Here is a 26562-nt window from a genome sequence, read left to right as displayed (position 1 = left end):
TGTCCAAGAATCTATCCATTTCCTCTAGGTTTCCCAGTTAGTTGACATACAGCTCTTTGTAGTAATTTCTGATGATTCTTTTTATTTCTGTGGTATCTGTTGTTACATTTCCTTTTTCATCTCTAATTTTATTGATTTGGGTCTTTGCCCCCCTTTTTATTGGATAGTTAAGCCAATCGTATGACAATTTTCTTTATTTTTTTCAAAAAACGAGTTCTTCATTTTGCTGATCTTTTGTATTGATTTTTGGTTTCAATTTTATTGATTTCTTCTCTAGTCTTAATTATTTCTTTTCTCCTACTGGTTTTGGTTTTGGCTTGTTATTGTTTTTCTAGGTCCTCGAGATGCATTGATAGCTTATTCATTTGGTGCCTTTCTGATTTCTTGATGTAGGTACCAATTGCTATAAACTTTCTTCTTAACACTGCTTTTGCTGTACCCCATAAGTTTGATATGTTTAATCATTGTCTTTAATTGTTTTCAGAAAATTTTTTATTTCACTTTTGATTTCTTCAATGAGCCACTGTTCATTCAGGAGCATGTGCTCAGTCTCCTTGTGTTTGCATATGTTCTAGAGATTCCTGAGTTGCTGATTTCCAGATTCATTCCTTTATGGTATGAGAAGATGCATGGTATGATTGTAATTTTGAATTTCTGTGACTTGCTTTATGGCCTAGCATGTTGTCTATCCTAGAGAATGTTCCATGCACTGGTGAGAAGGATGTTTATCCTGGGGCTGTAGGATGTAAAGTTCTGTAGATATCTTTTAGGTCCATTTGGTCTATAGTGTTAATTAACTCTGTTGTTTCCTTGCTGGTTTTCTGTCTGGTTGATCTGTCCATTGCTAAAAATGGGGTATTGAAGTTCTCCCATTACTATTGTATTGGAGTCTGTATCTCCCTTTAGATCCCTTAAGATTTCTTTTAAATGGCCAGGCACCCTGTAATTTGGTACATATACATTTATAATAGTTGTATCTTTCTGTTGAATTGATCCTTTAATCTTTACATATTGCCCTTCTTCGTCTAATAGTTTTTATGTTAAAGTCTATTTTGTCTGATATTAGAATGGCTACACTATTTCAATTTTGAATTCTGTTAGCATAGAATATCTTTTTCATCTTTTCATTTTCAGTCTGTGTTCATCTCCATGAGTGAGATATGTTTTTCTAGGACGCAAGTACAGAGGTTTTGTTTTTAATCCATTCAACCAATCTATGTCTTTTAAATGAATAGTTGAGGCCATTTACACTACAGGTGACTATTGATAAGTAATGACTTTGTCCTGCCATTTTTCCAAAAATATTCCTATTTTTTAGTTTGGATTTCTTTTGTGCTTTTACTGGGAGATTTTCTGCCTTTCCCTTCTTTCATAGCAATGACCAAGTTTGTGCACTTTTCTGTGCAGCACATCCTTAAGCATCTTTTGCAGAGCTGGACAGGTGGTAACAAATTCTTTCAATTTCTGTTCATAAATGAAGGTTTTTATTTCACCTTCATTCATAAATGACAGCTTTGCAGGGTACAGTATTCTGAGTTGACAGTTTTTTTCTCTTAAGACTTAGAATATATCTCACCATTCTCTCTTATCCTATAGGTTTTTTGATGAGAACTCAGCTATGAATCTAATTGGAGAACTTCTGAAAGTAATCTGGCATTTCTTTGGTACACATTTTAGGATTTTTTCTTTATGTTTTACTGTGGTTAGTTTATTTACAATGTATTGTGGTGAAGATCTTTTCTGGTCATGTCTATTATGAGTTCTATGTGCTTCTTGTACTTAGATGTCCCTTTCTCCAAATTAGGGAAGTTTTCTGTTATTATTTCACTAAAAAGCCCTTCTAATCATTTCTCTCCTTCCACACCTTCAGGAACCCCTAGGAGCCATTTGTTAGGTCATTTGGTGGTATCCTATAGATTCCCAACAGTGTTTTTTAGTTTTCTACTTTCTTCTTGTTTTTGGTTTGACCATATAATTTCCAGTGCTTTGTCTTCTAAGTTGGATATTCTTTCTTCTGCTTCACAGATTCTGTTGTTAAGGCTTTCCATTGCATTTTTTATTTGTTCTGTTGAATTCTTCCTTTCTAAGAATTCATTTTGATTTCTCTTTAAGGTCTTAATTTCATGGGAAAAAATTCCTTTTATGTCATGTACCAATTTCATTAGTTCATGCATTTGTCTCTGTTTACTTCTAAGTAATCCTACTATCAATTTTTTGAATTCCATTTATGGCTTTTCTTCAATCTTCTTATCTTCACAATCTAGTATGAAGTGTTGTGTTCTTTTGAGGACATCATTTTGTCTTCATTATTCTTTTTTTCTTGAATTGCTTCATTTATTATTTGGCATTTGTTGAGATACCTGTTTGTTTCTTTGTTTTTTCCCTATGGTGGCTTTTATCTTTGCATTATGCCTCAGTGGATTAGTTTTATGTCTACTTTTTCAGTGAATAACTAGAGGCATGTGGTGGGTGTGGCCATGAAGCTCTCTTCAGTGCTCCAGGGTGAAGGGAATGTTCAAGGTGACACTCAGGTTTGACGTGGTAAATCTTCTCTTGTTTTTTCTTTTTTTTTTTTTATCAGAGAGGAGGTTTGTTCTGTACTGTTGACATATTCTCAGCTCACCTTCTCTCTTCAAAGGAGAGCAGTGCCTGGGTACTAGCCCCAGTGGGTATAGTATTTGTCTGCGCTGCCACAAGAACCACATAAAGGATCTGTGCAGTCCTTAGTATAACATCAGATTCAGCAGCAGTGACCTTCACCAGGGAATCAGGGAGCCCTGAGAATGTGGAGTTTCTCACAGTAACTGCACAAAGTCCCCACACCCTGAGTCCTCCCATACAGCCTCAGTGTTCCCACAGGCCCAGCACACACACCTCTTACAGTTATGAGTACCCAGCACCCAGTCAGTTCTCTCCACCAGACTCAGGCGTCTCCACTCAGCTGGTTGCTGGAAGCATGGACATGAGCTGGCACAGCTGTTACATATATCTAAAATTGCACCCTCCCTCTATGAGCTTATTGCAGGACACATTGCAGGGTGATTGAGGAGAGAAACATGCTTCCCCTTTTTTTTTTTCTTTTCCTCTGGTTGGGCAGGTGTACTATCCCCCACAAGGCTCCCAGCTAGATCCCTCCAGTCTCTTCCTGAAGCTTTATCACCAGTGGCTTGGGCTGCTGTAGTCTGATCTCATCTCACTCTGGATCTGGTGCTGAGATTCTTGGCTGCTGGTATCCTGAGTTGTGTATGTCCACACCTTCCTCATAGGTCCACAGTGTCTCCCTAATTTGTGTGGAGTTTCCTCTGCCATTTTTACCCTAACTCTTCCCTGAGACTAAACTTTCTCCACTTTTTTAAAACTATCTTCTAGACTAGAGCAGTAAGCTCCCTCCCTACTCTGCCATCTTGACCCACTTTTATAATACCTTTCTAAGATGAAAATTGAGTTATTAAATTAAGAGTTTTCTTTTCTAATATAATCATCTACAACTACAAATTTGCCTGCCAAGCACTACTTTAGTCACATCTTGTAATCACTGGTATATTGTATATTTGTTTTCATTTGTCTCATTTTATAATTTTTCTTGTGATTTCTTCTTAGGATGTATAGTGTTGTTTCTAATTATTTTATCCATCACAATATCTGGTGAGATTTAAACACTTTTTTCTTTGTAACAGTAGATCATTACTTTTTATTTTGTTTCTTATTTTGCTTAATGAATGCATTACTATTATTACTCATTTGACTATTGACAGACATCACAAGCCTCACTCTTTTTTTAAATAAAGCCACCATATTTTTTTCAGCCATATAGAGTCACTTGAATTGTTAGGAGTGAAATTATTAGGCAAGGATATACTTAATTTTAATGTCCTGTGAGTCTAGAAGTCTTATTGTAGAATTCAACTGCTTGAATTCTAAGCAAAGTAAGAAATCATGTGAATTCCTATCAACAGGTATCTGGAAAGTTTTCACTGAACCCTTTGTTCCTATTAAATATGTTGGGGGCATGATGCTATTAACTTTCTGTATGTGTAAATACAATATATATATATATACACACACACAAATACAATATTTGTAATGTAGTGTATATGTGTGCAATTGCTTTGCAGTAATGAGTGTTTTGACTGGGTATTTATTTGGGGGGTCACATGTTAATGACATTCACCTTTTTAAATTAATTGAGTTAATCTTGTAAATTTGAATGTACTCACTGTGTGTTTTAAGGGCTGATTTAAGGTTCTATGGTTTGATGTTACATTGAAAGACAGAATACCAATATACTTAGAGGATAATATCCAGAGTGATTCGAAATTATAAAAAGGAGAGTGTAATGCCAGTAAATATATTATGTACAAGGTAACGGAATCTGATGGTGTCATAAAAGTGATAGCAATATATCATACACATATTTTAAACATGCTCAAAGAATGCATGTATGTGAAAATATGAATTTAGCATTCCCTTGCCATGAAAAACATGGTACATTTTAAATGTTCTGAGTTGGAAGCAGCAAAAGTTCTAGTTTCCTTTCTTTTCAAATTGAAAACTGTGACAGTGTCTAATATTAGTGTATCTGAAGTTGGTTTTGATTCTGCTACGAAACAAGCAACTCTAGAGATGAGGCCTGATGCGGAAACTTACAGATAAGACTACTCCCAGGTTATCATATTGATTGCAAATTTTTTCCAGAAGTAACCCTCCAAGAAAAGTCTTTATCTAATCACAAAATTCAAATTGTTTCTTTTATTGTTTTCTTTTGTTTGTGACCAGGAGAGTATGAAAGAAAATAACCAAAATATTCCCACAGAGTAGATCACCTAGCATGGAGAAAACGTTCTTCTCAAACTATTTTCATATTCTTATATTTTCTTGCTTCCTTTAGGATTATTTTTAATGACACATCTCACATAGCTATTAAAAAGTAACATGGGGTTGGCATTAAGGCATGGCCTGTTAAGCTGCTGCCTACAGCACCAATATCCCATACGGGCACTGGTTCAAATGTGGGCTGCTCCACTTCCAATCCAGCTCCCTGTTAATGCACCTAGAAAAGCAACAGAGAATGGTTCAAGTCCTTGGGACCCTTTCACCCAGAAAAAGCTCATGGTGCCTGGGTTTGGCCTGGCCCAGCACTGGCTAATGGCAGACATTTTGGAAATGAACCAGTAGATGGAAGACCTCTCTCTTTATGTCTCTCCCTCTCTATATATAACTCTGCCTTTCACATTTTTTAAAAAAAAAAAAGCCTGTTAAAAAAGAAATGATTAACATTTCAGCTTGCATTTTGCTGATAATGTACAAAGTTCTTTTAAAATTTACCCTAGGTTGTAGTTCATTATTTGATAATTTTATCAACTAAATAAATTGTACTATTGTCTTTGTCAATTTCAGATGGTTTCTTACTATAAATGGATTTCCTAAAAAATTGTAGAAGAGGTAGAAAAACAAATCAAGGCAGGAGTGGCAAAAGTTTTAGATTTGCCTAAAGCACACACCAACAATGGTTTTCTACAACATGTTTCACATACCATGGCACAGATTTTCCATGAAAAGATGATATATAAAGACAGATTATGGGAGGCAGAGCCAAGATGGCAGAATAGTGAGGGCGCACACCGATAGTCTGGGAAAATTTAGTTTAATAAAAGGGGAGTTACGGTAGCCTCAGAAAAAAGAACCAGGAAAATATTGCAGAGGAAACTCTTCTGGATCCAGTGGCCGTGAATCGGAGGACCTACTGGGAGAACAAGGTCGCCCACTGCGCGGAAGTCGAGCCACGGGACCGAGCTGCGCCAGTGCTCGAAGGGGAGTGCGTGCCACACAGACAACAGCGGGGAGACTTGGGACGTCCAGGGCTCCGAGTCCACACATCGGCGCTGGAAGGGGAGCGGACCTGCGTGGAGAGCATGGGAGCCCACAGTTCGGGACACCAGCGGCAGACTCAACACACCAGCGCTGGAACGCGAGGTGAGCCGAACCTCAATAGCCCGAGACACCGGCAGGCAAGTGGAGAGAGGAGACTAGAGGGAACGACCCCCGGGGGGGGGGGGAACTTCACCAGGCTACCTGGAAGAGAGAGAGAGGAAAAAAAAAAAAGGTGACTGGTACGGACACGGGTTTCTCTCTCTCCGCTCACCTCTCAAGGGCGAGCAAGACAAAGAGCAGGCGCCATCTTGGACATACGTCATAAGCAGAGCGACCTCAGGTCTGCACTGGCCCTGAGCCTAGCAGAAAAACCTGACTCTGGGTGGGGCGAATTAACAGGAGATTAGGACCTAGTAAATTTGTGGTGCTACTGAACTGAGACTGTGAAAAAAGAGACGGTGGGGGAGAGAACTCATGGAATTCACGTGAGCACTCTAAAGAGACGCTACAATTCCATAACTTTGGCAACCCAGTGGGAGACTGAAGAAGAATTTGAGCCCACTCTGAGGGCCGAACAGATTCCCTGTGTGGTCCTTGGGAAAGAGCTTCCGATTTCTGGCTCCTGCGGGTATATCATTTGCCTGCTAACTACCTCCAACTTCGTTCAGCTGTGCAGAATAACTTCCCTTTTGAATCAAAAAAAGAGAGAGAGAGAGAGAGAGAGAGAAAGGTTTACCACGCCTAACCTGGGAGTGTCACCTTTGGCACACCAAACAGAGCTCTCAGGCCACACCCATCTCAAGCCCTAAGGCTCCATCAAAAACAGATAGTCCACTTAATCTAGAGTCATAGTATAACAAGAAAAAGCACCACAGTGAAGAAACCAAATATCTCCAATATGCCAAATAAGAAACGCAAAAACCAAGGTAAGAAAAACAAGGAAGTCACCATGACGCCCTCAAATGAAAAAGACACCCCAATTCAAGATTATGAGGATGATGACATAGAAGAAATGCAAGAAGCAGATCTCAAAAAATTGATAAGAACATTAAGAAGTTCTCAAAAACAAATTCTTGAACTACAGAAATCCTTAATGGACAAGATAGAAAAACTCTCTCGTGAAAATGAAATATTAAGGAGGAATCAAAATGAAATGAAACAATTAGTACAACAGGAAACTGGGATAGTGACTGAAGTGAAGAATTCAATAGATCAAATGAAAAACACAATAGAGAGCCTTACAAACAGAATGGGTGAAGCAGAAGAGAGAATATCAGACTTAGAAGACAGGGAACAGGAAAGGATACAGTCAAACCAAAGAAAAGAAGAGGAAATTAGAAATCTAAAACATATTGTCGGGAATCTTCAGGATACTATTAAAAAACCCAACATTCGGGTTCTAGGAGTTCCTGAAGGCATGGAGAGGGAGAAAGGATTAGAAGGCCTTTTTAGTGAGATATTAGCAGAAAATTTCCCAGGTTTGGAGGAGGACAGAGAAATCCTAGTACAGGAAGCTCACAGAACCCCTAATAAACACGACCAAAAGAGATCCTCACCACGACACGTTGTAATTAAACTCTCCACAGTGAAACATAAAGAAAAGAGAGAAACGTCAGATTACTCTCAGAGGATCTCCAATCAGACTCACAGCTGACTTCTCATCAGAAACTCTACAAGCTAGGAGGGAATGGCGAGATATAGCCCAGGTACCAAGAGAGAACAACTGCCAGCCCAGAATATTATATCCTGCAAAGCTATCATTTGTGAATGAAGGTGAAATAAAGACTTTTCATTGCAAACAGAAATTGAAAGAATTTGTTGCCACTCGTCCAGCCCTGCAAAAGATGCTTAAAGATGTGTTACACACAGAAACACAGAAACACGGTCATCAATATGAAAGAAGGTAAAGGAAGGAAACCAAGGAAGGAAAGCTCACAGTAAAAGATCACAGGGAATTCAAAGCATATATTATAACTTATCTTTGGCAAATGGCAGGGCGAAGTTACCACTTATCATTAGTCACATTGAACGTTAATGGCCTGAACTGTCCAGTTAAAAGACACCGATTGGCTGATTGGGTTAAGGAACAAAACCCATCTATTTGCTGCTTACAAGAAACACATCTTTCCAACAAAGATCCATACAGACTGAAAGTGAAAGGCTGGAAAAAGATATACCATGCCAACAGAAATGAAAAAAGAGTGGGCGTAGCCATCTTAATATCAGACACCATAAACTTTACCACAAAAACCGTTAAGAGAGACAAAGAGGGACACTACATAATGATTAAGGGATCAATTCAACAGGAAGATATAACAATTATCAATGTATATGCACCTAACTACAGGGCACCAGTTTATCTAAAAGATTTGTTAACGGACTTAAAGGGAGACTTAGACCCCAATACAATAGTACTGGGGGACTTCAATACTCCACTCTCAGAAATAGACAGATCAATAGGACAGAAGATCAACAAGGATACAGTAGATTTAAATGACACTATAGCCCAAATGGATCTAACAGATATATACAGAACTTTCAATCCTACTGCTAAAGATTTTACATTCTTCTCAGCAGTACATGGAACCTTCTCTAGGGTTGACCACATACTAGGCCATAAAGCAAGTCTCAGCAAATTCAAAAGAATTAGAATCATACCATGCAGCCTCTCAGACCATAAAGGAATGAAGTTGGAAATTAGCAACTCAGGAATCCCTAGAGCATACGCAAACACATGGAGATTGAACAACATGCTCCTGAATGAACAATGGGTCATAGAAGAAATCAAAAGAGAAATCAAAAACTTTCTGGAAGTAAATGAGGATAACAGCACAACATACCAAAACTTATGGGATACAGCAAAAGCAGTGTTAAGAGGAAAGTTTATATCAATAGGTGCCTACATCAAGAAATTGGAAAGACACCAAATAGATGAGCTTTCAATTCACCTCAAGGATCTAGAAAACCTACAGCAAACCAGACCCAAATCTAGTAGGAGAAGAGAAATAATTAAAATCAGAGAAGAAATTAACAGGATTGAATCAAGAAAAACATTACAAAAAATCAGCCAAACGAGGAGCTGGTTTTTTGAAAAAATAAACAAAATTGACACCCCATTGGCCCAACTAACTAAAAAAAGAAGAGAAAAGACCCAAATCAATAAAATCAGAGATGAAAAAGGAAATGTAACAACAGACACCACAGAAATAAAAAGAATCATCAGAAATTACTACAAGGACTTGTATGACAGCAAACAGGGAAACCTATCAGAAATGGATAGATTCCTGGACACATGCAACCTGCCTAAATTGAACCAGGAAGACATTGAAAACCTAAACAGACCCATAACTGAGACAGAAATTGAAACGGTAATAAAGGCCCTCCCAACAAAGAAAAGCCCAGGACCAGATGGATTCACTGCTGAATTCTACCAGACATTTAAAGAAGAACTAACTCCAATTCTTCTCAAACTATTCAGAACAATCGAAGAAGAGGGAATCCTCCCAAATTCTTTCTATGAAGCCAGCATCACCTTAATTCCTAAGCCGGGAAAAGATGCAGCACTGAAAGAGAATTACAGACCAATATCCCTGATGAACATAGATGCAAAAATCCTCAATAAAATTCTTGCCAATAGAATGCAACAACACATCAGTAAGATCATCCACCCAGACCAAGTGGGATTTATCCCTGGTATGCAGGGATGGTTTAATGTGCGCAAGACAATCAATGTGATACACCACATTAACAGACTGCAGAAGAAAAACCATATGATGATCTCAATAGATGCTGAGAAAGCATTTGATAAAATACAACACCCGTTCATGATGAAAACTCTAAGCAAACTGGGTTTGGAAGGAACATTCCTCAATACAATCAAAGCAATCTATGAAAAACCCACAGCCAACATCCTATTGAATGGGGAAAAGTTGGAAGCATTTCCACTGAGATCTGGGACCAGACAGGGATGTCCACTCTCACCACTGCTATTCAATATAGTTCTGGAGGTTCTAGCCAGAGCTATTAGGCAAGAAAAAGAAATTAAAGGGATACAAATTGGGAAGGAAGAACTCAAACTATCCCTCTTTGCAGATGACATGATTCTTTATTTAGGGGACCCAAAGAACTCTACTAAGAGACTATTGGAACTCATAGAAGAGTTTGGCAAAGTAGCAGGGTATAAAATCAATGCACAAAAATCAACAGCCTTTGTATACACAGACAGTGCCATGGCTGAGGAAGAACTTCTAAGATCAATCCCATTCACAATAGCTACAAAAACAATCAAATACCTTGGAATAAACTTAACCAAGGACGTTAAAGATCTCTACGATGAAAATTACAAAACCTTAAAGAAAGAAATAGAAGAGGATACCAAGAAATGGAAAAATCTTCCATGCTCATGGATTGGAAGAATCAATATCATCAAAATGTCCATTCTCCCAAAAGCAATTTATAAATTCAATGCAATACCAATCAAGATACCGAAGACCTTCTTCTCAGATCTGGAAAAATTGGTGCTGAAATTTATATGGAGGCACAAGAGACCTCGAATAGCTAAAGCAATCTTGTACAACAAAAACAAAGCCGGAGGCATCACAATACCAGATTTCAGGACATACTACAGGGCAGTTGTAATTAAAACAGCATGGTACTGGTACAGAAACAGATGGATAGACCAATGGAACAGAATTGAAACACCAGAAATCAACCCAAACATCTACAGCCAACTTATATTTGATCAAGGATCTAAAACTAATTCCTGGAGGAAGGACAGTCTATTCAATAAATGGTGCTGGGAAAATTGGATTTCCACGTGCAGAATCATGAAGCAAGACCCCTACCTTACACCTTACACAAAAATCCACTCAACATGGATTAAAGACCTAAATCTACGACCTGACACCATCAAGTTACTAGAGAACATTGGAGAAACCCTTCAAGATATTGGCACAGGCAAAGAATTTCTGGAAAAGACCCGGGAGGCACAGGCAGTCAAAGCCAAAATTAACTATTGGGATTGCATCAAATTGAGAAGTTTCTGTACTGCAAAAGAAACAGTCAGGAGAGTGAAGAGACAACTGACAGAATGGGAAAAAATATTTGCAAACTATGCAACAGATAAAGGGTTAATAACCAGAATCTACAAAGAGATCAAGAAACTCCACAAAAACAAAACCAACAACCCACTCAAAGATGGGCCAAGGACCTCAATAGACATTTTTCAAAAGAGGAAATCCAAATGGCCAACAGGCACATGAAAAAATGTTCAAGGTCATTAGCAATCAGGGAAATGCAAATCAAAACCACAATAAGGTTTCACCTCACCCCGGTTAGAATGGCTCACATTCAGAAATCTACCAACAACAGATGCTGGCGAGGATGTGGGGAAAAAGGGACACTAACCCACTGTTGGTGGGAATGCAAACTGGTCAAGCCACTATGGAAGTCAGTCTGGAGATCCCTCAGAAACCTGAAGATAACCCTACCGTTCGACCCAGCCATCCCACTCCTTGGAATTTACCCAAAGGAATTTAAATTGGCAAACAAAAAAGCGGCCTGCAGCCTAATGTTTATTGCAGCTCAATTCACAATAGCTAAGACCTGGAACCAACCTAAATGCCCATCAACGGTAGACTGCATAAAGAAATTATGGGATATGTACTCTTTAGAATACTATACCGCAGTAAGAAACAACGAAATCCAGTCATTTGCAACAAAATGGAGGAATCTGGAACACATCATGCTGAGTGAAATAAGCCAGTCCCAAAGGGACAAATACCATATGTTCTCCCTGATCGGTGACAACTGACTGAACACCAAAAAGGAAACCTCCTGAAGTGAAACGGACACTATGGGAAACGGTGACTTGATCAGCATAGCCCTGACTGTTAATGAACAACTTAATACATTATCCCTCTTAGTAGTTTTTTTGTCTGTTCTACTTAATATGACTGGTTTAATTCTGTAATTAATACACAGTTATTCTTAAGTGTTAAAAATTAACTGAAATGTGATCCTTGTTAAACATAAGAGTGGGAATAAGAGAGGGAAGAGATGTATAATTTGGGACATGCTCAAGCTGACTTGCCCCAAATGATAGAGTTAAAAACATACCAGGGGATTCCAATTCAATCCCATCAGGGTGGCATGTACCAATGCCATCTCACTATTCCAAGTGATCAATTTCAGTTCACAATTGATCATAATGAAAGGACTAAGAGTCAAAGGGAGCACATAAACAAGTCTAGTACCTGCTAACACTAACCGATGGAATAAATAAAGGGGAGAGTGATCCAACATGGGAAGTGAGATACTCAGCAGACTCATAGAATGGCAGATGTCCTAAATAGCACTCTGGCCTCAGAATCAGCCCTAAAGGCATTCGGATCTGGCTGAAAAGCCCATGAGAGTATTTCAGGCATGGAAAGCCAAGACACTCTGGCAAAAGATCTCTGCGAGTGAGATCCCAGTGGAAAGAACAGGTCTTCAAAGAAGGAGGTACCTTTCTCTGAAGGGAGGAGAGAACCTCCACTTTGACTATGACCTTGTCTAAACAAGATAAGAATCGGAGAACTCAGAGGGCTTCCATAGCCTTGGAAACTCATGACTGGAGCATAGGGAGACTACTGATGCCATAGACAGGAGTGTCAATTGGTAAAATCAACAACAGGAGTCACTGTGCACTTACTCCTCATGTAGGATCTCTGTCCTTAATGTGCTGTGCATTGAGATTTAATGCTATAACGAGTACTCAAACAATATATTTCACTTTGTGTTTCTATGGGGGTGCAAACTGTTGAAATCTTTACTTAATGTATACTAAACTGATCCTCTGTAAAAAAAAAAAAAAAAAAAAAAAGAAATTATCAACTCCCAACTTGACTTTCATCATCATTTAAAAAAAATCATCTATTATTTTTCACTTTATGTTTCTGTGTGGGAGCAAACTGTTGAAATCCTTACTTAATGTATACTAAGCTGATCTTCTGTATATTAAGATAATCGAAAATGAATCTTGATGTGAATGGAAGGGGAGAGGGAGTGGGATAGGGGAGGGTAGTGGGTGGGAGGGACGGTATGTGGGGGAAGCCATTGTAATCCATAAATCGTACTTTGGAAATTTATATTCATTAAATAAAAGTTAAAAAAAAAACTTAAAAAAAGTATAGGCTTGTATTGAACAAGATATATCTAAACTTCATAAAATACTGTTATTTTAATACAAAACATATATAAGCATATGTTTTAAACATAAATAACTGATTATAAAAGCTTGTGTTTCTACTCAAATACACTTGTGAATAGAAATTACAATTTATCCCCAAAATAATCTAGAATTTCCTAACAGTATCTAACTTAAATAATGAAGTAAAACATCCTAAAACAAACAAACAAACAAACAAAAAAGACAGATTATGCGCCGGCGCAGTGGCTCAATAGGCTAATCCTCCGCCTGTGGCACTGAAACACCAGGTTCTAGTCCCGGTCAGGGCGCCAGATTCTTCCCGGTTGCTCCTCTTCCTGTCCATCTCTCTGCTGTGGCCCGGGAGTGCAGTGAGGATGGCCCAAGTTCTCGGGCCCTGCACCCGCATGGGAGACCAGGAGAAGCACCTGGCTCCTGGCTTTGGATCAGTGCAGTGCGCCGGCCGCAGGGCGCCGGCCGCAGCGGAGGTTGGGGGGTGAACCAATGGAAAAAGAAGACCTTTCACTCTGTCTCTCTCTCTCACTGTCCACTCTGCCTGTTGAGCAAATGAATTGACTTTGAGACACACAATTATTTTTATTGTCATTACACAGACAACAAATTTTGTTTAAAAATCTATCATTAAATCCAATAATGTTTCACCTAAGCAAGTAAAAGATGAGAATAAATCAATTATTATTGTTCCAATATATTTTATTTTACTTTTCTTTGTTATTATAAATATTAATATTGCTATAAATTAACAATATTCATTTACATCATTAGAGAGTACTAGAGAAAAGAGAAATAATGAAAACTTGTACATATTGCCAATATCTCTGTGATTCCAGTGTGTAAATTTTCATGCCTGCAGAAACCTGAAGTTAACAAAACTGTGTTCTTTGTGTCCTTTACAGAAATCTGACAATGAGAACTTATTTTGATAATAATTAGCCTTATTTTAAAAAGTACATTTTCCAAATTTAGACTTTCCTGAACCAAAAGCCTTATTTTGGAGCGTCCCATTTCTAAATATCAATTCAAGACAACAATATACACATGTGTGTGTGTATGTGTGTATGTGTGTATCCAATTAAGTACGACTACTGAAGATGCCCAATCCAAACTGAGCTTAGAGCAGAAGAAATTTTAAGTGACAGCTTTGAAAAATTATACTTTTTTTTGCTTCTAAATATCTTGTTTTATGAAATTCATGGGGGCTGGTGCTGTGGCGCAGTGGGTTTAAGTCCTGGCCAGAAGCGCTGGCATCCCATATGGGTGCCAATTCTAGTCCTGGCTGCTCCGCTTCTAATCCAGCTCTCTGCTATGGCCTTGTTGGTAAGCATGGGCTAGGGTCCATATACAGGATTAATTCAGGCTCCTTCTTTTGCTCTCTCTGACTCATGTGATGCTTTCTTCCATGTTATAACGTGAAAAGAAGGTCCTCATGCTATATGCCTCCATCTTGGACTTCCCAAGAGGAACCAAATAAATTTCTGTTCATTAAAATCTAGGATGAAAGACCTTCTCTCTGTCTCTCCATCTCTCTGTAACTCTGTCTTTCAAATAAATAAAATAAATCTTTTAAAAAAAGAAATTCATAGAAAATCAAAGCTGAAAACACCAAAGTTCACATTACCCAATTGTCGCTTTTTGTTGCATAAATAGTTTTCCATTCTTGGCTTCCTCACTCCCAAGAATGGAGAATTTATTATCAGCTTGAATTTTTACACACCTATTTCTTATATTTGGATTCTTATATTTATTGTCTTATCCCATTTTATGTTGCAATAACTAATACCATAAATTAGATTTTAATGAACAGAAATTTATTTGGTTCCTCTTGGGAGGTCCAAGATGGAGCCATATAGCATGAGGACCTTCTTTTCGAGTTATAACATGGAAGAAAGCATCACATGAGTCAGAGAGAGCAAAAGAAGGAGCCTGAATTAATCCTATATAAGGACCCTAGCCCATGCTTACCAACCTATTCCTGAAGTAATGACATTAATCTGTTTATAGGGGAGAGAACTATGATCTAATCACCTCTGAAAGGTCACAACTGTACACTGTGGCATAGGCGATTAAGTTTCCAACACATCAACTTTGCAGAACACATTCAAACCATAGCATTTATTAATGTCAATCACCTTGTAATTCTCTCCCTTTGATGATATTTTGATAACTTGGAATATCAACAAAAGACATCCTAGGAAAAACCACTAGCATTTATTGAGACTTTATTATACATCAAGCATGAGAATGGCAATTTCTCATAAATACACGCCAAGACTTGCTCAACAACTATTCCAAAGTGAAGAGGGAGTGGGGCACAATGAATAAAGATGAAAACAAGTGATTATGGAAAAGCGGAGGCCGGAGGGAGCCTCTTCATGAGTCAAGAGGGAAAGGCTCTTTGCCTCTCCTGGAAGATTTTATTCTCTCCAGATAGCATTCAGCCTTGCTGCCTCAGCAAGTGTGATTTCCTCACATCAGCACAATTTTGCCCATGTCATGGTATGTATCAGGCTATCACTCACAAGGAGGAGAAGAGCATCCAGTGAAACCAGCAGATTTTGTCCATTTTCCTGGAATAAGACCCCCAAGGCCTCTGTGGCATGAGACTTCCCACAGTTTAAGCATGAGAGGACTGTTCCCAGCATCACTGGCCCTCCAAGGAATGCAGACATGGTGTTCCTACTCTCTCTTCAAGAGATTGCTGAGATGACGCCCAGGCAGTCCCCAGCAGATATCTTTATTTAATTTTCATGACCAACCTGAGAACTTAGCTTACCTCATCCCCCTCATCCTCATATTTTCTAGATAGTAAAAAGAGGCTTATACAGATTAAATAGCTTGCCTGATGGGCTATTACTAGATAACAAATCTAGTTTAAACAGATTTGAAAACACAAAGATTTTCTTCATCAAGTAACAACTTTTTACATATTTAAAACTAATGGTCATATCTCTATAAATCTACTCTTCTCCCAGCTAAATGCACCCAACTCCTTCCACCAATTTTCCCATGCTAGTGGCTTTTTTTTTTTTTTTTTTTGACAGGCAGAGTGGACAGTGAGAGAGAGAGACAGAGAGAAAGGTCTTCCTTTACCATTGGTTCACCCTCCAATGGCCACCGCAGCTGGCGCGCTGAAGCCGGCGCACCGCGCTGATCCGATGGCAGGAGCCAGGTACTTCTCCTGGTCTCCCATGGGGTGCAGGGCCCAACCACTTGGGCCATCCTCCACTGCACTCCCGGGCCACAGCAGAGAGCTGGCCTGGAAGAGGGCCAACAGGGACAGAATCTGGCGCCCTGACCGGGACTAGAACCCAGTGTGCCGGCACCGCAAGGCGGAGGATTAGCCTAGTGAGCCACGGCGCTGGCTGCTAGTGGCTTTTTAATTATATAATTTGATCTGTTCTGCTCTGGAAATAGTTGGTTCGTCAATATTTCAGCAAAGTTAACTATCCAAAAGGAACACAATCTTCCAAATGCCTAGAACCTAGGTTCTTCCAAGTAGAACTTAGAAGCATACTAAATACCCATTTCTCCAGATTTTAGTGATTCCAGTAATTCAGAATTTTTAAAGATTTATTTATGTATTTCAAAGTCAGAGTTGCAGAGAGAGAGGGAGAGATACATATATAGAGAGAGATCTTCCATCCATTGGTGCGTTCCCCAGATGGATGCTATGATCATAGCTAGGCCTGGCTGAAGCCAGAAGCCAGAAGATTCACTTAGGTCTCTGACATGGGTGGCAGGGGCCCAAACACTTAGGCCCTCTTCCACTGCTTTTCCCAGGACATTACCAGGGAGCTGGATAGGAAATGATGAAGTAGCCGGGACATGAACCAGCACTCATACAGGATGCCAGCATTGCAGGTGGAAGCTCTACCCACGACACCACAAGTAATTCAGATTTAAGTGACATAATTCTTTTAAAGCTTCATTGTAAAAATAAACACAGCAGCCAGCACTGTGGCACCAGCATGCCATATCCAAATACCAGCCTGAGTCTTGGATACTCCACTTAATACACCTGGGAAGACAGTGGAAGATACCCTGGTATTTGGACCCGTGCCACCTACGTGGGAGACCAAGATGGAGCTCCTGGCTCCTGGCTTTGGCCTGGCCCAGACGGCTGTTGTGGACATTTGGGGAGTTAACTAGCAGATGGAAAATCTCTCTCTCTCTCTCTCTCTCTCTCTCTCTCTCTGTCATTCTGTCTTTCAATAAATAAGCTAGCAAGCAGGCAGGCAAGCAAGAAAGAAAGAAAGAAAGAAAAAGAGAGAGAGAAAGATAAAGAGAGAGAGGGAGAGAGGGAGGAAGGTAGGGAGGAATATATACTGGGTGTATATCCAAAAGACATGAATTCATTATATCAAAGCTGTATCTGCTGCACCATGTTTATTGCAGCACTGTTCACAATGGTAAAGATATGGAATCAATCAAGGTGTCCATCATCACATGAATATAAAGAAAACATGATATATATGCACAGTGGAATATTATTCAACCATAAAAATAATAGAATCCTGCTATTTATAGCAAAATGAAAGGAACTTGAGGATATCATAATAAGTGAAATAAGCCAGACACAGAAAGACAAATGCCACATGTCCTCTCTCGTCTGCAGATGCTAAAAAAGAACTCAGTCTGAACACAGAATAGTAATTAATGGAGGCTTTGAAAGGTATGAGGGATGGGTGATAGAAAGAATGTGGATCACAGTACCAAATTAAATCAAAGCAATAAGTTTCTGGTACTACAGAGTGAGTAACAACAGTTCACAATAACCTATTACAAAAATTTTGAGCTAATATAATAAGGGAGTTCCAAAACCTCAATATAATGTCAAAGAAAGAAAAATGTTGAATAGCTTTATTTCATCAATGTGCATTATATACATGTATTGAAATGCCACACTGTAGACTATAAATATGCAAAAATATTCTTAAAGTATTTTTTAAGATTTATTTATTTGAAAGGCGATATTAAAGAGAGGCAGAGGCAGAGAGAGATCTTCCATTAACTGGTTCACTCCCCAAATGGCTGCAATGGGCAGAGCTGGGACAATCTGAAGCCAAGAGTCAGGAGCTTCTTCCAGGTCTCTCACATGGATGCAGGGGCCCAAGGACTTGGACCTCTCCTTCTGCTTTCCCAGGCCATAGCAGAGAGCTAGATTGGAAGTGGAGCAGCCGGGTCTCGAACTGGTGCCTATATGGGATGCCAGCACTGCAGACAGTGGCTTTACCTGCTACACAATAGTGCCAGCTGTGCAAAACTATTATTAATAAAAATTTTTAGTTTGCAAAATAGAAAGTGTGTACTATGTTGAAAAGTAACCTCTCCCCAATTCCCAGCCTCTGCTAATGAGGTAGGGGTTGGTACCTTAACTGGATATGCAAACAGAGTGGAGTCTTAGCATGTGTCACGGTCCCAAACAAGACAGAGGTACATCCTGGAAGTTGGGCATATCAAGTCAACAGTTAAAGATACAAGGTTACCTGGCAAAACTTCCTGGTCTCCTAAGCCTAACGGCCTAGTAGTTCCATAATTATTTGTTTTCCTTGATAAACCAACCCACTGAGTTCTGTGCATGTTAAGAACTAGCTAAAAATCTTCTAGAAAAAACAAGTTACTTTCTGTAATGGAGAAAGTTGGCTATTTTTTTTATTGGTTGTTCATTACTCTGAAAACAGCAGGAAGAAAACTGCAATCATAGTATAATCTTCACCTTAAACTGCAGATTTATAATATCCTACACTGATAAATATACTTACTTGTACATGTTTTTAAATTTAATTCATCTTGGCTTAAAGCAACCTCCAAACATACTTTAATTTTGCCTTAAGATTTCTCTACACCCAATGCATTGTAACCTAACCTGATTTGTAATCAAACTGTAATCTACTTCAATCCCAAGTACCTGAGTCTTAGGCAATTACGTCAGTGTTTCAACCATGCTCAGATAAGACAGATGCAAGCTATAACCAATCAAACTATCTCTACTTCAATTCTGTTTTTTGTATGTCACTTCATTTTCTCTGACTGTAAATACAAGATTGCTTAAAAAGTTTATGGAAAAGTTATGTTGAAATATAAATTCACTTTGGTACAAAAAATGAAATCCATGTACTTTTTAATAATACACATTTTTACATGAATTTCTTGAAGACTTCCTTCCTAAAACCTGTCCATGTGATGGAGCAGAATCACTCTGGACTTATTCTGGCTCTGACAAATGCACAATTTGCAAGTAATTTCTTGCTTAATTAAACTCTTTTGAATATAATATGTCTAAAGTTCTCATTTAATAATGTGTGCGTTACCAGAAAAATTATGACTATCCTGATGTTTACCTTGTTATGGAGAAAATGATGACTTCAGGAAAAATATTGACATTGGATTATTGCATTTTTGTTACAAATCTTTTTTTAAACTTTTATTTAATGAATATAAATTTCCAAAGTACAGCTTATGGATTACAATGGCTTCCCCCCATAACGTCCCTCCCACCCGCAACCCTCCCCTTTCCCTCTCCCTCTCCCCTTCCATTCACATCAAATCTTATCATTAGACGGCGCTTCACATTGGAGAGAGCATAATAAACTTTCCTCTAAGCGAAGTAGAAGTTCTCAAAGCCATTTTCCTGGGTATAGTTAAATTCTGGAGCAGAAATGAGGACCTAAAGACGGGATAGACAGAAAACATCTTCTCATCTCAAGGTCATAGGCAGTAAAGAATCTGAAATTGGAATAGGTGATACAATTCCAGGCTTGCTCTTCAGGGACTGGTAAGGTGACTCCTGGAATGCAACAGATCAGCAGCAAAGGTTGGGGTTTAACATCTGCCACAGTGAGACAAACCAGGGGCTTGGGTTAGAAGACCTCCAATAAGAGCTCCGTCACGGGACCCTGTTCTGCATTTGAGAACAAGCACTGTTAGTAGTTAGTTCCAGATTAATTGCTGGAATTTTCATCTATTTCCCACAGTCTCTGAAGATTTCTTATTTTAAAAGTTGTAAGCTGCATTCTTCTCTTACCATGGAGGATGAGATCAGGCTCTGGGTCTCACACTGTAGTGACGCTATACTTGGGAAAGCGAAATCAGGAGTGATTCCTTGAAATGTTAGGAATGACTCAAAGAAAAGCAGTACAAGGAGAACCTTAGAAAACTTATACAGAGATTGGGTTTGTGGAACAAGCAGACCTTTTGGATTCTCTAAAACCTTCTTGATGAGAATATGGCATAACCTGGTAAAACACCAAATACCTAGTATCAGGTGGAGATGCAATCTGTCCATAAAAGAGAAATGTGTCCTCAGTCTAATAACTTCTACCAGACTAGAATCACACATAATGTATGGTGTTTTCCAGTAACTAATTATCATATCAATACTTTGAAGCATACATGTTATTTCATAGATGAGAAACAGGTTTTGAGGAGCTAACTTCCTTGCACAAATAAAATATGACTCCTCATCAACTCAAATTTTAAATTGAATTATGTAACTAAAAGTTTCTACTTTGTCTTTGAATCATACTGTTTCCCTACTACATTTGATCCTTGTTAATAAAAAGATTAAAGTAGAGTTTGAATGACAAGACATCTGGAGACAGCATAAAAAAGATGCTGGGTAAATAGGGAGATTGTGCCATATAGTGTCCAAAGATTGTGATTGTGACTCTTTGGTTCTATGTTAATTGTGGACCACAAATCTAATTTCTTCAGGTGGTTAACAAAGCAGATATCATGCTGGCACCATGGCTCAATAGGCTAATCCTCCACCTGCGGCACGGGCACACCGGGTTCTAGTCCCAGTCCGGGCGCCGGATTCTGTCCCAGTTGCCCCTCTTCCAGGCCAGCTCTCTGCTGTGGCCCGGGAGTGCAGTGGAGGATGGCCCAAGTCCTTGGGCCCTGCACCCCATGGGAGACCAGGAGAAGCACCTGCCCCTGGCTTCGGATCAGTGTGGTATGCCAGCCGCAGTGACCATTGGAGGGTGAACCAATGGTAAAGGAAGACCTTTCTCTCTGTCTCTCTCTCTCACTGTCCACTCTGCCTGTCAAAAAAAAAAAAAAAAAAAAAAAAAAAAAAAAAAAAAAAAGCAGATATCATGGTACATTAGTCTATGATTCTTCTAGTCCCAAATAAAGTTGATAAATTGAAATAAGAAACTTTGATCATTGCTTCAGGAAAAAAAAGGGAATACCAGATCTCATTTGACATTTTTTAGGAAAACAAATGCTGGACGAAGCTTCACTGCTTTCAAAATTATTGAAACATAGCAGTTAGCCACATGTGATCATCATAATGACTTCAGTGGAGTATTGGCATGAATTTAAGTATGGTCTGAGAGGCTAGTCCAGAACACTGAGGGAAAAGCCCACTTTTGGCCAAGTAATGAAAATGTTGAAGGTCTTCCAAGGTTAAATAATAACACAATGAGAAGACCCTGTTCACCAATGGTCACTTGGAGATAAACCAAGAACTACTTCAGTGTTGCTGGGCTGCCTCCCATACTGATCATCTCATAAGCTGCAATTATTGGGTACAGAAAGTCAATAAAAATATTTTGTCTTGACCTGTTTGTACTAAAAGTCTCTCCTTCTTCTAAATACATGATTCAAATATAGGAAATGGAGTCTTACAAAGTCCCACCTTTGGAGCTCAAATTGATCTCCAGATCTGTCTATATTCTTCCTATCACACTTTATTTTATTTAATATGGTTTCTTAGCCCTTCCAAAAGCTTCATAACAGTATTTTCATAAGAATTTGCTCTTAAAATCTAATAGGATATGAGGGGTCTTCAGAGAGTTTGTGGAAAATACATACAATGATAAAATGATGCATGAATTTCAAAAACCTTTTTGAATCAATATAAACTTATCTTTCAATTCCATTTTCCATGAACTTTTTTGAAGTACCCTCATATATTTAAGTATTCAGAATTTTTAAAAAACAAAGTGGACTTCCCCCCAACCTTTCACAGTTACTTTCCTCTGTTGCCTCCCTCTACACTAACCAGCTCAATATCTGCAGTTTTGCAAAAGTCTATAATAATCTCTCAAGAGCTATTTTTCCATATTTACATAACATAGCAGAATATTTTTCTGGAAAGAATAACTTCTAAATAGCATAAAAATGTCTAAGGGTTTGCTTTTTGTTATCTGGGGATCTACAAATAGATTCTGTGCTAAATTACTTAGTTATTTTTTCAAGTATGTGGTCTTCCCAAATTCCAGAAACTTTCTCAAATACACTGTGATAGATAGAGACTTAAAAATAAGCAGGGACTCATCTTGTTGGTCAATAGTACTGCTAGTTTTCCTAATAATTGAGCAAATGAGCCAAGAAGTGAATTACACTCCAATTGTTATTTGGCTAATATGACTTGAAAAGTATCTGAATGTACCAAGTTATTTTTGCCCTGTGAGGAGCAAATAAGGGAAAATTATTCAAATTGCATCTACTAGAAAAGACTTGCTAAACTCTGCCTATGGTTTTGCTTTTTTGGAGGGTTACTCAATAACTAGTTGTATTAAACAAATCAGGCCAGGACTAGGATTAAGCAAGCAAGACACTTGCCTTGAACACGAAATGTAAGGGTGTGCCAAAGACTTGATAAATAAGAATATTTTGATGCAATCATTTTTAAAAATCAAAATGAATGCAATACTTCGATGAACTAAATATCAAAATTTTAAACAAAGGCAGAACCAGTTAACACATGTGAACCAAACAGCAAAAGAGAAAATGAAATTATCTGATTAATCTATCAAAGCCTCAATTGTAGAGAAAACATCATGCAATGGTTAGAAGGAAAATAAATGATAATGTAGCCAATGACATCAGAACTCCTTTTAGGAAAGAAAATGTCCTCCAATGAAACAAGCACTTTGATCCAACTTCCTGGCTGTGGATTGAGATCCCTCAGAGGTTGGCCAGTATGGGTTGGAAGTGCAAAAAAGAAAACCAAACACCTGCTCAGCATGAGGAAATGATTTTTAAGGTCTCTGATCAGCCTGGGGAAGAGAAAAAAAAAAGAAAAGAAAAGAAAGGTGTGCATTAGGTCCATAGGAAAAAGGACATGAAATCCTTTAATGGCTAACAAGCAGGTCCATCTATAGTTCAGATGACTGATTGCTTTACTTGAATGTGACTGCCACTTTCACTGATATAAAACCTTCAGAAAAGTTGCCATATGCGTATTCTTCAGTCAGAGAAGTAGGGAAAGAAATCAAGGTTCTCTCATTAGATATGGCATAATGGGTACTTAGAAACTAAACTGCTTGGTCTAATATCTGGGTACTCCTGTTTATTAAGTAGTTTATTAATTTGTTATTTGAAAGTTTATTAAAGTTAATAGCATAACAACTTATTAATCACTACATCTAATATTTTTGTCTTTAATAATATGTAAAGTAGAAGAGGAATATTCATCAAACAGAATATGCATGTATATGTGTGTATTTGATAGTTTTATATGTAATGAATGAGGCATCTTAAACTGATGAATAAGGAAAAATCAATGAAAGATGTTGACATTTATATTTTTAGAAAGACATTTCATCAATTTAGATCATCTTAAAGTATACTAGGAATATTTTAAGTATTTTTTTACTTCATTACTTTTATTTCTTTGTGAAACTTTATATAAAGATTATTTTTTAAAGATAATTTATTTGAGAGGCAGAGTTACAGACAAAGGGAGAGACAGAGAAAGAGATCTTCCATGTGCTCATTCACTCCCCAAATGGTCGCAATGGCCAGAGCTGGGCCTATCCAAAGCTGGAAGCCAGGAGCATCCCCTGGGGTCTCGTAGGAAGCATGCACAGGAGCCCAACCACCCCACTGCCTTCCCAGGTCATTAGCAGACAGCTGGATTGGAAGAGGAGCAGCCAGCACTCAAAATGGCACCCATGTGGGATGCCGGTGCTGCAGGCAGAGGCTTAGCCTACTATGCCACAGCACTAGCCCCTAAAGATTATTTTTACAGTATCTATTATGCATATACAGAAACTTGGGTATTCTATTGTAAAAGATTTCAAGCTTACCATAATGAAAGCTCCAGAGTGAAAGATATTCTTATCTTTTTTAATTCATTGAGAATGCTCCAGGTGCTAGAAGGGTACCAGGGCAACCATAGTCACACAATAAATATTTACAAAATGACTGAGTACTTTTATCTCTTTATTTGTAATAGCCTCATTAATTTCTTTACATAATTAATTGCTTTTTGCTTTTCTTTTTTGTGGTATCATCATGTTTCTTTTTCCTAATTCTGATCTTCTACAATAATACTAAGTAATACACATTAGAGAAAATTTAATGTAAATATTAGCAGAAAACTTTTCCCCTGATTTTCATAGTAATCCCTCTGTTTATTTACTGTCAAGCATGACATTGCAATATCCCTTTGTTGAACAGTCACAAATACACAATGGTGTGTTAAACTTTCCAATGAGTCAAGAAGAACAGAAACCTGTTGATTTTCATTAACAGTTTAAAATATCTGATATTATAATACAATGAAAGCTTTTTGGAAGTAAACATTATAAAATATTTTGGTACATTGGAGTGCTTTGGAGCAGCTTGTAAAATGCTGATCAAACCCTCTCTTCAACTTTCTTCTAGTTGCACATCATAAAAATATTTTAGATGAGAAAAATCCAATAGTTTATTTCTCGCTTTAAATTGTGCAAATGCACGAGCATTTCTGCCTAATTTATTTTTATGCAGAAAAGTTCATTTTGAATCTTGTGCATGTAATCTGTTGTTTAGTTCAGAAATCTCATATCCAAATACACTTTTTTTATCTGAAAGGTAAAATCTGTTTAAACAATTGGTATGGTAAGTAATATATATTAATCGCAAGACATATAAAAGAGTATGAAGAAGAAAATTAGCATTTCCATAATTTTGTTGCTCAACAATAGAAAAGCAAGATAGGTGTCTATAAGCTTATCTCTCTTTATCTAAATACATTTAGGAAACATTATATTTCTTTCTTTTTTTAATATTTAATTTATTTTATTTGGGAGGTAGAGTTACTGATGGGGGGGGGGAGTCTTCCATCTGCTGGTTCATTCCCCAAATGGCCGCAACAGCCAGAGCTGGGCTGTTCTGAAGCCAGGAACCAGGAGCTTCTTCTAGGTCTCTCAGTTGGGCCATCTTCTTTTGGTTTGTTTTTTTTTTTTTGTTTGTTTTTTTTTGTTTTTTTTTTTACAGGCAGAGTGGACAGTGAGAGAGAGAGAGAAAGGTCTTCCTTTTGCCGTTGGTTCACCCTTCAATGGCCGCCACGGCCAACGCGCTTTGGCCGGCACACCACGCCTGTCTGAAGGCAGGAGCCAGGAGCCAGGTGCTTCTCCTGGTCTCCCATGGGGTGCAGGGCCCAACCACTTGGGCCATCCTCCACTGCACTCCCGGGCCACAGCAGAGAGCTGGCCTGGAAGAGGGGCAACTGGGACAGAATCCGGCGCCCCGACCAGGACTAGAACCCAGTATGCTGGCGCCGCTAGGCGGAGGATTAGCCTATTGAGCCGCGGCGCCGGCCGTATATTTCTTTCTACAACTTGCTTCTTCCAACATTGTCAGGTGCATTTTTGCATGTAATTATATATTCTTCAAAACTTTGACTTTTACCTTTTAGACAATCTACCATAAAGATAGAAAAAAACTTTTTAACTGACTATTAAATGTTATTTCTAGTTAACTATATAAACAGCACTGTGAAGAAAAGCATGTACATAAATCTTTGTGTGAAAATCATTTATTACTCCTCCCACTGGGAAAAAAATTCAAGAAGCCATGAGATCAAAAGAAAGAACCCTACAAGGTCATGGGATTTTTTTTTTTATTATTCCATTAACATTAAAATGCAGTGCTCAGAGATCTCATGTCTCAGTTTTTGCAGGGGTAGGTATTTAGCCTAGTAGTTAGAACACTGGTTAAAATACAACATTCCAAAATAAATTCTCTGGCTTTGGCTCCCGGCTCCAACTGCCTGCCAATGCAGACCTGTGAGACAGTAAGGATGGCTCACATAGTTGGATTTCTGCCACCTCTGTGGGAATCTGGATTGAGTTCCTGGCTGCTGACTTTAGCCCGGCCCAGTCTTAGCCATTGTGGGCATTTGGAAATTATAGATAGACATATTGTCATCAGCATTATAGTAACTTACCAGAAACAATTTCTGCTTAGTCATGATTCTGAAGAAAGGTTAGCCTTGACCAATTTGATTTGTAACAGTGGCATATCTCAAACACTGATGAACACAAACTGAAGAACACAAAGCAAGAAATCCTCAGAAGCAGTCATGCTTGGAAAACACAAACTATGCAGAGGGTTCATTAATATTTTCACTTGCTGAATTACATGATGCTTATCCTTTCATTCTCTACCATTGGGTCATTATGTCCCTGAAGAAATGATATCAAGTCAAAAACAATGTGTGGAAATCAGAAGAGAAAGAAGTGTGAAATATATTTTTATTAATTGCA

This window comes from Oryctolagus cuniculus, chromosome 2, assembly GCF_051225735.1.
Source record: "Oryctolagus cuniculus isolate XC-2025 breed Fujian yellow rabbit chromosome 2, ASM5122573v1, whole genome shotgun sequence".
Classification (NCBI taxonomy): Eukaryota; Metazoa; Chordata; class Mammalia; order Lagomorpha; family Leporidae; genus Oryctolagus; species Oryctolagus cuniculus.
Note: the sequence above shows the minus strand (reverse complement) of the source record.